The 13,146-nt window shown below is 35.5% G+C and overlaps 1 long non-coding RNA gene across 1 annotated transcript; it reads left to right on the top strand.

The window, feature by feature from the left end:
- Positions 1-1,306: 1,306 nt before the first annotated feature.
- Positions 1,307-12,785, top strand: LOC136043808 (uncharacterized). The gene is made up of 2 exons (XR_010621725.1): positions 1,307-2,644; positions 10,039-12,785. It is a non-coding gene; the product is annotated as an uncharacterized LOC136043808 (long non-coding RNA).
- Positions 12,786-13,146: the final 361 nt, after the last annotated feature.

Here is a 13,146-nt window from a genome sequence, read left to right as displayed (position 1 = left end):
CACATTTACTCTTAAGTGGTGAATTAGAACTTTCAGTTTCTAATCATTTGAGTCTCCTTTAAAGTTTATGCGACGAACTCCTCCATAGAAACCTAGTATGCCCCCACCGCATAATTTACAACCCTTCCTCTGACGGGGGGGGGGCATGTTGAAAACAAAGTTTTGTTATCTTATCGCTGGACTATTTTAAACAAACGGGCTATCTGAAAATTTTCATTTTATGCATTTGAGGAAAAGAGGATGTTTGTGTCAGGGGGAGGGGGGTAGATGCCCTCTGTTAACTTTTGACTCTTAAAAATTAAATAGAACTTTCACTTTCCAAACAAATGAGCTCTCCGAAGTTTATACGAACATCCCCTCCATAAGAACCATATATACCCCTAGAGCATAACTTACAATGCCTGCCCCGGGTCGACGTAGCGGTTTTCCTTATCTGACCTTTGAACTATTTTCAATGAAATGTCTATCTTAAAATTTTTATCAGATGATATTCGGGAAAAAAGGGTGTGGAGGGATTAGTTGGCTTCGGATTTATTTTGACTCTTAAAAAGTGAGCTAGAACTTAACAGTTTCCAATCAAATGAGACCTCTGTGAAGTTTATACAAGCAAACCTTTAATAAGAACCAGATGTGCCCCATGGACATAACTTAAAACGCTTGCTTCCAGGACCTGGTGGGTTGCGTTGACACCAGAGTTTCTGTTGTCGGACGTTTTGTATCGAATGGGTTTGGGGGAAAAGGGCGTGGAGGACCAGAGTCCCTTTGATCTCTATTGACTCATAGAAAGTGAACTAGAACTTTCAATTTCCATTCAAGTGAGCCCTCTGAAGTTTATACGAGCATCCCTTCCATAAGAACCAGATATGCCCCATGGACATAACTTACAACGCCTACCCCTGGGCCCTGGTGGGTTGTGTCAACACCAGAGTTTTTGATATCTGACCTTTGAGCAATATTTTTAATCAATTAGATAGCTCAAAATTTGCATAGGATGGATTTGGAGGGGAAAAGGCGTGGGGGGACTAGGGTCCCTGTGATCTCTTTTGACTGATAAAAAGTGAACTAGAACTTTCAATCTCCATTCAAATGACTCCTCTCTGAAGTTTATACGAGCATCCCTTCCATAAGAACCATATATGCCTCCAGGGCATAACTCACAGCACCTTCTCCCAGGCCTTTGGGGGCTATATCGACACCGGAGTTTTCCTCATCTGGCCTTTGAACTATTTTTAACAAAATAGGTATCTCAAAATTTTTATCGGTAGGGAAAAAATGGATGATTGTAAAAAAATGAACATATTAAGTGGTATTATCATGTAAGCTGTATCCTTCTCCATATTATGACCCAGATGATTAATTTTCAACGTCGCTGGTTGCAAAAAGGGGAATTTTCGTTTGAAGGTTAATAGAGGGCTAAAGTTAGAGTTTACTGTCCTGTGTTATACGCATCGTATGTACAAAATTATGAGCATTTCAGAAAAAAAGAAAACTTTCTCTTAGCGCTCTCATGTTCATCAGATAATACATCTCAGTAATACAAAGACCATCTCAAGTTTTTCATAAATATTCGAATACTAGCATAAATATACGGTCCGTAGTAGAAAAAAGGATTTGGGGGAGGGTGGGGTGTGTCAAATATGAAAAAGTGCTTATTTATATCATTTTTTTTTGTCTAGCTGAGGAATATCTTTTGGGCCAATCTCAGAGTGGGAGAACTCCCTCTCCTTCGTACCCACCAATTTTGTGAGTCGGTAGTAAATATTAGGCCCGAGACAAATTTGGTGTTTCTTACCGAGCGTTTTTGCCGTTGCTACTTCAGTGCTGACGCACGGAGTGGCAAACAGTATTCCGTTGTAATATCAGTCGATCATAATAGGTCTGATTGATCACATATATATCATATTATTGTAATAGATCTATCTAATAGATCATAAATATATCATAGGTCATAAGCCTTTTTGTATTTTCATTCAAAATATTTGAAAACCGACAAAATTTACCCCCTATAGTGCCTATATAGGCATGTCAATAAAAAAAGGGGGGGAAACATCTTCAACCAGTAGCAAACATTTCGTCAAAGTCATACGCCAAGTTATTTTCGGCAGAAAGGAAAAAAAGTGGGTAAACTATGGGGAAAAAGTCGGTTTAATAAAGCTACGGAAACACAAAATTGAACAAATTAATATTTAAAAAAGGAAATGAAACCAAAAGAAATAACTCACTTCGGGCATGCAAAGGTCTGAATTTACAACGTGTGATTTAAACCTATCTTATAATAGTGTCTAAAGCATAAGCAATTTGTCTATTGTATTCATAAGTTATTATCTAATAGTCTCTCTAAATCTCCTCTGCTTATTTGACGCTATATCCATTCGTAATTAAACTGTGTGGTGTTAATTTTTAGATGTCTCTTTAAGAGAGAAAGAGAGCAAAAACTGATAGATTGTTTTTTAGGCCTGAACTTCAGTTTGAAGCTGGTTTAGCTTTAACAAATATCGCTTTTGGGACTTCTGAGCAAACAGCAACTGTGGTTATTTAAGATGCCATGCCTGCGTTCGTCTCTCTTCTTGCTTCTCGTCTTACGAATGTTGCCGAACAAGCAGTTTGTGCCCTTGAAATATAGCCGATGACGGGGTTCATCGAGGTGAAGTTTTAGATGAAACGTTTTACCGCCTCTATTGAACTTGATTAATACAACCGCCCCTTTAAGTTACTTTCTTCTTTTTCTAGACCTTAATTTTCATTGGATTTTTAAATATAATTTGCTTTGATCTTTTAAATGGTCCATACGTCAAATTCATGAACAAGAATTGATACAAACTTATCAATAAAAAGAAAGGACCTTTTGTATTCTTCTCATAGCTTTTATACTCCTTAGTTTACTGGATGTTTTTCTTTTATTTTGCTATATTCTCATTTATGATTCATTTTTGACTTGGATCTAAATAATTGATATAAACCAATGAAAATTTCAAAGTTTTCTTCTAGTGACGTGGCTACCGAAAGTAAAAAAAAAAAAAAAAAAAAAAAACAAGAGCTAATAGCTCATATGGAACTTATGAGGAGGCAAGAAGAGCTAAGAGTCAAGAGCTCATATGGTATGAGCTCTAATAAAATTCTAAGAATCAATAGATTGATTTGAAAGGAAAATTAGAGGCTTGATGCCGGTCAGGATTTAAAATAGGAGCTCTGAGTCACGATGTCCTTCTAAATATCTTAATTCATTCAGATCCGATCACCCACTCTTAAGTTAAAAGTACGTCATTTATTTTAATTTTTCCTCTCCCTTTAGCCCCCCAGATGGCGAATCTGGGAAAACGACTTTATCAAGTCAATTAGTGCATCTCCCTGACACGCCTACCAATTTTTATCGTCCTAGCACGCCCAGAAGCACCAAAATCGCTAAATCACTGAACCCCTCCCCCCAACTCCCCCAAAAAGAGCGAATCCAGTACGGTTACGCCAATCACGTATCAAGGACAGTTGCTTATTCTATCCACCAAGCTTCATCCCGATTCCTCCACTACAAGCGTTTTCCAAGGTTTCCCCCTCCAACTTCCCCCAATGTCAACAGATCTGGTCGGGTTTGAAATAAGAGCTCTGAGACATGAATTCCTTCTAAATATCAAATTTCGTTAAGATCCGGTCACCCATTCTTAATTTAAAAATATCTCAATTTTTCTAATTTTTTCAAATTAACACCCCCCCCCCCCCCCCAGCTCCTCCAAAGAGAACGGATCCGTTCCAATTATGTCAATCACGTATCTAGAACTTGTGCTTATTCTTCCCATCAAGTTTCCCTCCTCCAACCCCCTATGTCCCCGGATCCAATTCGAGTCGAAAATGGAGCATCCTAGACATAAGATCCTTCTATATATATCAAGTTTCATTCCGATCCGATCACGTATTCGTAAGATAAAAATACCCCAATTTTCACGTTTTCCAAGAATTCCGGTTTCCCCCTCCAACTCCCCCAATGTCACAGGATCTGGTCGGAATTTTAAATTAGAGCTTTAAAGCACACGATCCTTCTAAATATCAAATTTCATTAAGATGTGGTCACCCTTTCGTAAGTCACAAATACCTCATTTTTCCGAATTAACCCCCCCCCCAACTCCACCAAAGAGAGCAGATCTGGTCTGGTTATGTCAGACACATATCTTAGATAGGTTTGTATTCTTCCCATCCAGTTTCATCCTGATCTCTCCGCTTTAAGTATTTTCTAATATTCCCCCCCCCCCCAACTGCCCCCCTACCTAATGACGCTGGATCTGGTTGAGATTTGAAATAAGAAATCTGAGTTACGAGGTCCTTCTAAATATGAAGTTTCGTGAAGATCCGATCACTCCTTCGTAAGTTAAAAATACGTCATTTTTTTAATTTTTCAGAATTAACTTCCCCCCCCCCCATAAGAGCGGATCTGTTCCAATTATATCAATCACGTATCTAAGACTTCTGCTTATTTTTCCCCACCAAGCTTCATCCCGATCACTCCAATCTAAGCGTTTTCCATGATTTTTGGTTCCCCCCAAAGTCACCAGATCCTGTCGGGATTTAAAATAAAAGCTTTAAGACACGATATCCTTCTAAAAGTCAAATTTCATTAAGATCCGATCACCCGTTCGTAAGTTGAAAATATCCCATTTTTTCTAATTTTTCAGGATCAACCCCCCCCCTCAACTAGCCCAAAGAGAGCGGATCAGTTCCGGCTATGTCAATCATGTGTCTAGGACTTATGCTTATTTTTCCCATCAAGTTTCATCCCGATCCCTCCACTCTAAGTGTTTTCCAAGATTTTAGGCTCCCCCCTCCCAATTCCCCCCAATGTCACCATATCCAGTTGGGATTTAAAATAACAGCTCCTTTCAATCCTTCCAAACATCAAATTTCATTAAGATCTGATGAACCGTTCGTAAGTAAAAAATACATCATTTTTTCTATTTTTTCCGAATTAACCGCCCCCCTCCCAGATGGTCAAATCACGGAAAAGACTATTTCTAATTTAATCTGGTCCGGTCCCTGATAAGCCTGCTAAATTTCATCGTCCTAGATTACCTGGAAGTGCCTAAAGTAGCAAAACCGGTACCGGCAGACCGACAGAATTTGCGATTGCTATATGTCACTTGGTTAATACCAAGTGCCATAAAAATGGTATGTTTATCTTTGGATGATATTACTGTCTCCATTGACTAAGTATTAGAAGCTTTTAACTTTCCTCTTCTATTTTACCCCGGTCCAATGCTCTGTTTGTGTAATGATGAAGGAGAGATGAAGGACACGGAGTCCCCGGCGGGACATTCTTCAAGCTGATTTCCGATCCGTGAGCTTTACCCTGTCTGTACTAATTTTTAAGACTTTTTCTTCTTCTTTTACATTGTCTCTGTGCTCAATGAGCACGTTTTTCACAATATCAATTATTTTTGTAACCATATTTTTGGTTTTGCCCTGAATAGTTCTGATTTCTATTTAAAGTGCTCAAATTCTGTTTTTTAGTGTCTCCATATAGTTCTTTTTTCTCTCTATTTAATTTTTGGTTATTTGTTCAGTTTGTAAGTTATGTGTTACTTAAAATTCTAAGACGACTTTTGATGTTTTAATGATTTTCGATTAGTAATTTGTCGACTCCCTGTTGACACAGTACTTATTTTTCTCCTTCTTAGTTGATGCTTTTTGGGCAACACTTCACTGTTAATTTTCTTCGTTTTTCCAAATAATTCGACTTCTCCCTCGGTATTTTCAATTTTGGCTTTAAGTGGGGGGGGGGGGGTGCTTGCATCGAGGAGTGTTTACACTTGCAAATAATTATATCAAACATAAAAATAATAGATACTGATATAGATGAATTAGTAAATCTTAAAAAGAGTGAAATTTAAATTGAATATTCAAGTCAAACTCAGAAAGAGCAAAGTAAATTCAAGCTGGAGTTTAGCTACTGCCCCCTTCCCCCTCCTCTAACTGCAAAAGTTCTAAATCCTGTTATTTCATTCGCGCGTTTATACAAATTATATTATATACATTTCTTATAAATATAAGCCTTTGTAGCACAGCGGTATTTGCGTTGGACTTAGTCCGGAGGTCGCAGGTTCGATTACTGCCAGAGGCAATTTATTAAATATTTTGTCCTTGGGTGGCGCAGTAGATTTGACCTTAGCTTGGTAATACGGGACCCAGAGATCGAATCAGGCTGCAGGAATGCACTGCAGGGCCAACGCAAGGACCTTAGTAGTCAAGAAGCGTCGTTAATTCTTAAATAAATATAAATATAATTTTGGAAAAAATGAAAGCAAAAAATCTTGAATTACTGAGCTTTGAGGGATTAACTTAATTTATTGTTCACCCACACTATACATAAAGTAAATATGATGGAGTAAGAATAAATATAAAAATGACACAAAGAGAAAAACAAATACACACAAAATCAACGAAAAAAAAAACGGATAAGACGGTGGTGAGGGGATAGGGGCGCAGAAGCTGTACTGGAGAGTTTTCTGTGAAGAATCTCCAACTTTGAAGTTATATTAGAAATTGAAAAATTTCTAACAAGAGTCCGGTTTTTTGTCCAAGGTGGAAGATACAGAAGAAATTTGCCAAATTTGAAATAATTTATCCGAATTCTTTTTAAATTACCATTATTAAAAAGGGGGAAAAGACCAGAAGTATAAAGGACAGAATGATCACAGAAAGTAGAACTAAGTTTGGCCAGCGCACGTCTATTATACTTCCATCTGTTTGCAACAATTTTTGCATAGCCAATCTGAATCTTTTTACTTATTAAATAAAAAAAAACGAGTTTTTGTAAAGGAAAGTAAGGAGCGACATTAAAACTTAAAACAAACAGAAACTACTCCGTCTACTAAAGGGGCTTTTCCTCTTCAACGTCCTGCTCTTTACGCTAAAGTTTCTTACTGTTTTAAAAAGTAGAGTTAAGAGAAAGGGTCAAACTTTAGCGTAAAGAGCGAGGCGTTGAGGAGGAAAAGCCCCTTTAATATACGGAGTAATTTCTGTTCGTTTTAAGTTTTAATGTCGCTCCTTATTTTCATTTACAAAAACTTGTTTTTTTTTTATTTAATTTCTGAACGTTCTTGAATCCATGCATGTTTTGATTTTGGTTCTCCGCAAATGAATAATTAAAAGGAAATTTGCATATATTTTTTTTTTGGCTAATTGGCTTTCTCGCAGTTTTGATCGAGTTATTTTGAGAAAAAACGAGAAGGGAGGAGACCTAGTTGCCCTTCGATTTTTGGGTTACTTAAAAAGGCAACTAGAACTTTAAATTTTTTACGAATGTTTATTAGTAAAAGATATACGTAACTTACAAATTAGCTTACGTAACGAACTTCTTTATTCTCATGGTTTTATTACGTATATGAAGGGATTCACTCCCTCTTCAGTACCTCTCTCTTTACACCAAAGCTTAAATCTTGTCCCAATTTCTTAAGAAGGACCCCAGAATCACAAAAGCCGTAGAATAAATAGTTGAAATTACTAAAAATGCTTTAGCGTAAAGAGTGAGGTATTAGGAGGAGGTGAGCCCATCATATACGTAATAATTTCTGTTCGTTTTAAGTTTTAATGCTTCTCCTTACTTTTAGTTGAAAAAACTTTTTCATATTTATTTTTTCATTGTTTTTTTTTTTTTAATAATGCTAGAAAATGCTGCTCTCCCTTCATGAAACTTTTCTTCCCCCATGACAAATTCTGCGATGAAAAGTTCCCCCAACATATCCCCCTCTTCTCAACCCCCCCCCCCCCCAACCTAAAAATCCCCCCAGAAAACGTCTGTACTCTTCCAAATAACCATTACAATATGTAAGCTATGTTCAAAGTTTGTATCTTGTGGCCCCTCCCACGGGGACTGTAGGGGAGTAAGTCGTCCCCAAAGACATAGTTATAAGGTTTTTTTGACTATGCTGAATAAAATGGCTATCTCAGAATTTTGATCTGGTGACTTTGGTAAAAATAATAAGCGTGGGAGGGGGCCTAGGTGCCCTCCAATTTGTTTGGTCGCTTAAAAAGGGCACTAGAATTTTTCATTTCCGTTAGAATGAGCCCTCTCGCAAGATTTTCGGACCACTGGGTCGATACGATCACCCCTGGGGAAAAAAAAAAACAAAAAAACAAATAAACACGCATCCGTGATCTGCCTTCTGGCAAAAAATACAAAACTCCACATTTTTTAGATAGGAGCTTTAAAATTCTAGAAGAGGGTTCTCTGATACGCTGAATCTGATGGTGTGATTTTCGTTAAGATTATATGATTTTTAAGGGTTCTTTCCTTCTATTTTCTAAAATAAGGCAAATTTTCTCAGACTCGTAACTTTTGATGCGTAAGATTAAACTTGATGAAACTTCTATATATAAAATCAGCATTAAAATGCAATTCTTTTGATGTAGCTATTGGTATCAGAATTGCATTTTTTAGAGTTTTCATTACTATTGAGCCGGGTCGCTCCCTACTACAGTTCTTTACCAAGAACGATTTGATATCACAAACAGTACTCTGATGTAAGCTCCAAAGATTGTTAATAATATAGATACCAAGCCAACGAATACCATCACCAAGAAGGATAGTGAAGTTATTACAGTAAAGGGGAGTAGCAGCAGTAGAGTTATAGGAAAGAAACTCACATTTATCTATATTAAGTGAAAGGCCAATATCAGAGAAACCATCAGAAACTATAGATACCATTTGGATCGGCTAATCAGAAGCAAGTCGGCAGCATACGCAAGATAAGAAACATCTGCAAGGCCAGAAAGGTATTACCTGAAATCTTAGCCAGCACACTAGAAATACAAATCTGAAAAAGCGTAGGGGACAGAACACCGCCCTACCTAACTCCTCTTCGTACCCTTATAAAAGTGTCTAGTGCAGATCTTAATTGAAGAAAAGAATTTGAATACCAAAACCTAAGAAACATTATAACAAAGAGCTTGACCCCAGAATTATACAGAGAAAAAAGGAGCTGACTATGGACCACACTATCAAACGCTTTCGAAAGATCCAAAGCACAAATACAAATGTTTTTATTTCTTAATGTTTCCAGTACTGCCTCAAAACATCCACTTAAAACAGCTGTTACAACTCATCCCAGAGAGAAGATCATTCTCCTTAATCAACGAATTGGGGAAGGATCTCAGAAACAATTGTCAAGCTCTGGAGATGAACAGGTGAATCAACAGCTGATTCAGACTCTGGCTTGGACTTCTTCCGATGCTATTCAACTAAATGATGGGACCGAAGGAGCTTTGTATGAACCTGGAAGACCGGGGCTTTTTAATTTTTTTTCAGCTGTTTTTGCTGGTCCTAATCAAGGTTATTATACATTTCTAACTCTTCTGTGCTTATTCTTCTTATTTTAATTCTACACTTTCATGTCTCATTTCATGTTTCACACTCTTCTTATCCTCTATTTTCTTGTCTAATTCTTCATATTTTGCATAATTTGTAGCAGAGTAGACCTAAGTGTATCGAGGGCCAAGGCTTAAAGCTCCGTTGCCTCCACATCCTGGGAGGCTGGGCTTACCTAGTCACGCCACCCCGTCTCACACAATGAATTGAGTTTGCCAGCACCGAGAATAAAACCCTCATCTTGAAGGACATAAGATCGCAAGTTCTGTTTGATATCCACTCGACTGGGATGGCTCTAGTCTGTTGACGTTAGAATAGAAAAAACTTTCGAAGAAGAAAAAACGAGGATAATTACAGCCTGTGAAAATAGGAAGGATGATGTCCAGACATTTCCGTCGAGACCTTCGCTCGACCGTCCTCAGTGCACAAAAGTAAATAAACAGTAAAGAGAATATACCAATGAAATTCCTAAGGACAAATTGAAACAAAGTAAACACTAAATAAAAAAGGCCTTCTCAAAACAACGGTGATATTTTATTATTCTTGCTTTTGTTTTGTCCTCTGTAAATGAAGGACTTTTTGACAAATATATGTCTCTGTCTTTTTTGTTATAACGGGTTTTAATAAATAAATAATTATTTGCAGACATTTATTCGAAAATGAGTTTCCACAATAATTGATATTTATAGGTGGCGGAAATGCTCAAAATCGAATACCAATGGTAGGCTACATTCTTTCTATTAGATGATGCAAAGAGGAATACCATCAAGGAATAGTATCCAGCCGATGGTGCAGTCTCAGACACGCTCAATGTATGCATAGCCCATATCTGATGCTCTTCCACCTCACATTACAAATCAACTTCCTAATGTATCGCCGCCCAGTCCTTTGACAATTGGTCATCAGTCACCCTCCCTCTACTCAGTAAGATCTAGTTTCTAAACCTGTTAAATGTAATTTATTTGTACAATATAGGAGATAATTGTTAAAGTATGTCATCGTCTATAAGCGTCCTTATCCTTTTCGTGTTGTTTTTTTTAGAGACAAAGTGTTTTGTGTTTTTTAGAAACTAGGAAGCCTTGATGCTTAGTTACATTTTAATTTGGTGAACTTGCAAAAGAGGTAAACAACAAACTGTAGCATATTATAACCTAGCTTCTAAATTAATTTAAAAATCGATTCGTTTATTATACTCCTGATTTTGTTAACATTGGATTCATTTTTTTTATCTATTAATTGAGTGGAAATTATAGGAAGGCTCATTTTTTATTCAATCACGACAATGTTAATATTATACCGGCTAGGTTTTTTTTTAGACTACAAGTGTTCTATCATAATTTTTTAACTTCAGATTATCTTAATAAAAACTTTATTTAACTGGCTTTGCGTATCATGGACATTTAAAAAACCTGATTGCAACGACATCTTGCTATTTGCATACGAGATCCTATTCAAGAAATCTCTGAAAAGATTATTTTCATTGTCAATAATTTTTGTAACCATGTTTCTGGTTTTGCCCTGAATAGTTTGTATTCAGTATTTAGTTTATATTTGTATTTAAAGCGCTTTTATTCTGTTTCTTAGTGTCTCGACATGCTTCTTTTTTCTCTTTTTGGTGATGTGTTCTCAGCTTGTTAGTTTTTTATTGCTCCAAGTTCTATGATAACTTCTGATGTTTTGGTGATTTTCAATTAGTATATTTGTCAACTTTCTTTTGACAGAGTACTTATTTTATTTTTTACAATGTCTGTGGAATAACCAACGGCAGGCCAATACGTTATTAATAAAAAAAAATTGTAGATGTCAGACAAAACTAAAACGGAATATGGGCATAATTTTTAACAACGTTTTAAATACAAGGCAAAACAGCCCCCCCCCCCCCCCCCATTGAAGAGGATATTTTGTACAAAGGATTTAAGCTATCTAGTAAAATGTCCAAAACAATGCTACATGTAAATGCTATTGCACACGGAATGCTATCAATGGCAAGAAAAACACCACATTGTTATTCTATGATTCAAATCTTGATAAAGTTAAATTTTTTTAAATAGATGGCGCTCTTACATTTACGGTTTGTCCATGGTCTGACGTGTTAAAAGGAAAACATGTAACATGTTGGCTTCAAAATGAAAAGTTGATGAAACAATTTTTTTTCTTACCACAACTAATAATTTTGAATAGATATATTATTTTATGAATAGATACAAATAACGTTTCTTTGTATGAATTTTGTATTTTTTTTTTATATTGATTATTTGTCTCTAATATTCAGTTTTCTGTTGAAAAAAAAACGTTTCCCTTCAGGGAATGTTGATATGGTTATTGCAATAAACAAAAATGCATTAATTAGTCCTACTAAATTAGGATAGAATGTTTTAATTTTTAAGCCGAAGACATGAAAACTGGAGAAATATTCATTAAATTAACCAATAACAAACTTTGGCAGTCAAAAAACGAACAGAAATTAAAGTAAAAAAAAAAAAAAATTGATGAATAAATAAATCTTAAAAAGAGTGAAAGCTAAATTGAATATTCAAGTCAAATCTAAAATGAACAAAACTACTTCAGGATGAAGTTTAGCTACTGCCCCATTCCCCCTTCTCTAACCGCAGAATTCCTAATGCCTGTTGCGTCATTTGCGCGTTTATGAAAACAAATTATATTATATACATTTCTTAATTTTGGAAAACAATGAAAGTGAAAAAGGAAATCTTGAACTGCTGAGTTTCTGGGGATTATTATCCTTACATATTAAATATTGAGTTTATTTTTATTAGTTCTTTTCAATAATCTAGATTATTTTAGTGACTTTTTTTCATTTATCGTCGATATTTTGAATCAACTGTTCAGAATACAAAAACTTTTCAGTAAAATACAAATGACGCGATAGACTTTAAAACTTTTACGGTTAGAGGAGGGGAAGTGGACAGTATCTGTACTGCTGCTTGGAATAATTTTTATACAAAAATACTCTGTCCAAAAATCCTAAGATTACGATACAGCCAAGATAAAAATATGCAAAGGAAATTGGATATTTGCATTTTCAGATATCAAGAAAGAAATAATAGATTTTTTTTGCTTTTAGTTTTACACATAAGCAGCTCTCAGCAGAGTATTAAGCGTATGCTTACGCAATAATATTGCTGTGCTAGCATTATTATTTAAGAATTAACGACGCTTCTTGACTACTAAGGTCCCTGCAGTGCATTCCTGCAGCGTGATTCGATCTCTGGGTCCAATATTACCAAGCTTAGGTCAAATCCACTGCGCCACCACAGGACAAACAATCTGTACTAGCATTCAGCATATAAAATGAAGTTTTTAAAATATTCGGCCGTCAATGGATTTTATTTATATACAACCCTTTACATAAAACAAAATTCTGTTTAGCAATGGCTATGGAATTTGTATTTTACGTCAAATAAAGCTGTAAATATTCTAGTCAACCATTAAAAAGATAATATGTAGAATGAAACAACATCAACATAAATAATATATATATATATATATATATATATATATATATATATATATATATATATATATATATATATATATATATATATATATATATATATATATATATATATATATATCCAATCAAAAAAAAGGATATAGTGACAGGTAATTAAAAACAAAATATAAAAATGGAATATGTTTTGCATTTTTTTATATCATTTTGTTTTGTGTTTCTTTATATCAGTATGTTCTCATTGTCAGATGTCAGAATGTTCATTGTTTTGTTTAGTACTATCCATCATCTAGATAGAACGGAAAGTGTCATGTTCTGGTATCCA

This window comes from Artemia franciscana, chromosome 2 (genome assembly GCF_032884065.1).
Source record: "Artemia franciscana chromosome 2, ASM3288406v1, whole genome shotgun sequence".
Lineage (NCBI taxonomy): Eukaryota > Metazoa > Arthropoda > Branchiopoda > Anostraca > Artemiidae > Artemia > Artemia franciscana.
This window is presented reverse-complemented; position numbering and strand designations above follow the sequence as displayed.